Source organism: Myotis davidii, unplaced genomic scaffold, assembly GCF_000327345.1.
Source record: "Myotis davidii unplaced genomic scaffold, ASM32734v1 scaffold573, whole genome shotgun sequence".
Taxonomy (NCBI): Eukaryota; Metazoa; Chordata; class Mammalia; order Chiroptera; family Vespertilionidae; genus Myotis; species Myotis davidii.
The window spans coordinates 4580592-4583886 of NW_006285997.1; the positions used below are offsets into that span (position 1 = coordinate 4580592).

Consider the following 3295-nt stretch of genomic DNA (forward strand, 5'->3'; position numbering starts at 1 on the left):
GGAGACTCCGGATTTAGAACCCCGAGAGGCTCCGACGTGGCCGCGGGTCCAATTACCCCCTGCGGCTTTGGAGAAGGAGAGAAACAGCTTTTTTTTTTTAAGCCTAGTTACAAGGATGGAGGCTCCACTGAAAAAGACTGGAAGTCCCCGTTCTTCAGGATTAAAGGGGAGGCACGCGTTGCCAGACTCCTGGACAGCTTGTAAGGTGAACGTTTTAAGTTGCCAACTGTGAATGTTCCCCCGCCATCATGGTGAACGCTGAGCTGACTTACGGCAAACATCCCGCCCGGCCTCAAACACGTGACTAAGCCACGTGGGGCTTCACAGTGCTCAGATGTGGCAAGAAGTTCATCGGAGTTGAAGGCATTGAGCTTCGAGTCGGTTGTCCTTACTTATTAGAACCTGGCGCCAATGAAAGCAAATCACCGAAGTTTGGATTCACGTTGGAAGTGGAAGTGTAGACCAACGGTTGTGGGCGCCCATTCAGAGCGAAGAGCAATGCCCAACTCGAAGTGCCCGTGAAAAAGGAGACTTGATTCAGTGCAAACAGCCCAATTGGGATACAGAGTGGCCCTGAGACCAGCACAGCTGTGGGACAGCTCAATAGTGTCACAGCTCAATTATGAAACAGCACAGCTGTGGGACACCTGCCAGGGCCAGGCAGCCCTTGGAGAGGCCCCTCTCCAGCTATCAGCGGTTCTCAACCTGTGGGTCGCGATCCCTTTGGGGGTCGAACGACCCTTTCACGGGGTCGCCTAAGACCATCGGAAAACACCTATATAATTACATATTGTTTTTGTGATTAATCACTATGCTTTAATGTTCAATTTGTAACAATGAAAATACATTATGATTCATAACTAGCAAAATTACAGTTATGAAGCAGCAACGAAAATAATGTTATGGTTGGGGGTCACCACAACATGAGGAACTGTATTAAAGGGTCGTGGCATTAGGAAAGTTGAGAACCACTGAGCCAGAGGGTCTGCCTGCTCCACGTTGCTGGGCCCAGGGCCTGGCTCAGATGGCAGGAACACAATGCAGGCAAGCAGTTCAGTTCAGGCTTCTCCCTGAAGTTCAGTTTGCATGAGAGGCCTCTGGGTAGAAAAGGCCCCATTTTTTTAAAATTGAGCTCAACCCGTGGGAGCTCTATTTAGTAGGTATCTTCTTTCTCAGGGTCCACAGAAGCAAGCAATTCTGATATCAAATGTGGCAGAGATAGCAAGAGAGAGAGAGACTGGATACCAATCTAATATATACATACATATGCAAAAATACTAAATAAAACGTGAGCAAATTGAAATCAACAATTTATAAAAAGAATAATACATATAACATGGAGACTACTTAAGCAACCTTTAGCAAGTTCATAGTATCCTCTGCAAAATGAAGATAAAACATGATAATTACAAGATTATTCTAGATCTTATGAGATCCCAGGATCTCATGAGAAACTTCATGTAGCACTAAAGAAATGTTCACTTCCTATTAGAGCTTATTCCATGGAAATCGAAAACCTATTCATATAATTCACCCTATTAACACTGTTAGTCCATATGGCTAGGGTAAAACTGATTTCACCCCTGGGAATTAAGGTAGGCATGTGACATAGGCTGGGCCAGTCAGAGTACTGCTTCTCTCTGACCGCAGAGATTGTTTCCATGGCAGCTACATGACCCTTGCTAAGCCAAGGAGTATAATACATGGAAGTCCTATTGGAACGAAGAAAGGCTTCTTCCAGCTTCTTCCAGGGGCTGCTAAGTGGTTGGCCATCTTTGCCCCGACAATGGGAGAACCTATGTGAGAATGAAGCTGAGAGAAAAAGAAATGGCTGACTCTTAACATTTCAGCACCTAGATCAGGCCATTCCTGAAGTTCTACCCCATGACATCGCATATATGTGAGAAAATAAATTCATTAAAAAAAAAACAGCTTTATTTGGGTTTTGGTATGTTGTTTTCAAAAGGGTTGATTAATGCTTGCTCAAATGGAACTCTCAATCCGAGTCTTCTTCCTGAGAGATCAAATCATTGAGTTAAGCAAATATTTGAATCAGTCAAGACTCTTTTTTTTTATAAAGTGTGATACTATAGAGTTTTATTGATCAAGACTCTTTCGATTGCAAGTGTGAGAAGAACAACTTCACTGGTTTTGCATAGAAGTATATCCTAAAGTTTTCAGCTTGTTTACTTGCTATAATGTTTGGTATCTTCTTTTTGTTTCTTTTCTTGTACTTTAGGGGCATATCTTGACCAGCAACAAAGTCTTCCCAGGAGAGGAGGAACTATTGGCCCAGGTCACTTGCATCTACAACTGGATTGGTTCATACACCGATTTTTCCCTCTAAAAGGGAAACCTGATTTCCAAGTTCTGGGATATATATATGACATTGTATGTCTGTTCATAGTCTTTTGTGTGTTTATTTGGACTTCCTGTAATAAATAGGAAAGAGCTTCCCAGGTATTTTACGTACTGATTATATTAAATGCCACGTTTGAGGGAAATATCCTCTATACTATTTTTTAATGTATTTTTAACAGAGAGGAAGGGAGAGGGATAGAGAGTTAGAAACATCGATCAGCTGCCTCCTGCAAACCCCCTACTGGGGATGTGCCTCCAGCCAAGGTGCATGCCCTTGACCGGAATAGAACCTGGGACCCTTCAGTCTACAGGCCAACGCTGCATCCACTGAGCCAAACCGGTTAAGGCTTTTTTTTTTTTTTTTAATATGGAACCCTTCACAGATTTGCGTGTCATCCTTGCGCAGGGGCCATGCTAACCTTCTCTATATCGTTCCAATTTTAGTACATGTGCTGCCGAAGCGAGCACTCCCCTATACTATTATTTTTACTTCCTTTGTAATTTATCCCATTTCATGAAAGTTACTATAACTTCATGTATCACATAACACTTTTAAAGTACAATCTAGTTAAGCACCTAACACTTTGGCATCCTGGCTCCACCATTTACTAGTTCTGCATCCTTGAGCATGTCACTTAACTCTCTGGGCCTCCTCCTGTCTACAAAACTAGTGTAATACATAAAGCTCATAGCAGAGCTTACGTTTGTAAAGATTAAATCATATCTTCTTAAGGGCTTGGCTCAATGACCAGTACATAAAAGCACTCAATATGTATTAGGTTTTATTTTCAGCTCCCAAAGCCTGTCTAAATTCAGTATACACTGTTCTAACCAGGGATCACACATAGAGGATGTGGCGGGGGGAAGGGGCGGGCAGGGAAGGGCTCCCAACCGCCAGCACCCTCAGCCCTCGGACGCCGCCAGGGGGCGCGCT

At 43.5% G+C, this 3295-nt stretch overlaps 1 long non-coding RNA gene across 1 annotated transcript in view; it reads left to right on the top strand.

The window, feature by feature from the left end:
• LOC107182059 overlaps window positions 1-2388 on the top strand; it is a 3683-nt gene extending 1295 nt beyond the window's left edge. Inside the window, exons 2-3 of the long non-coding RNA XR_001512779.1 lie at window positions 103-205; window positions 2240-2388. This is a non-coding gene — a long non-coding RNA (uncharacterized LOC107182059). The remainder of the gene's footprint in view (window positions 1-102; window positions 206-2239) is intronic.
• Window positions 2389-3295: the final 907 nt, after the last annotated feature.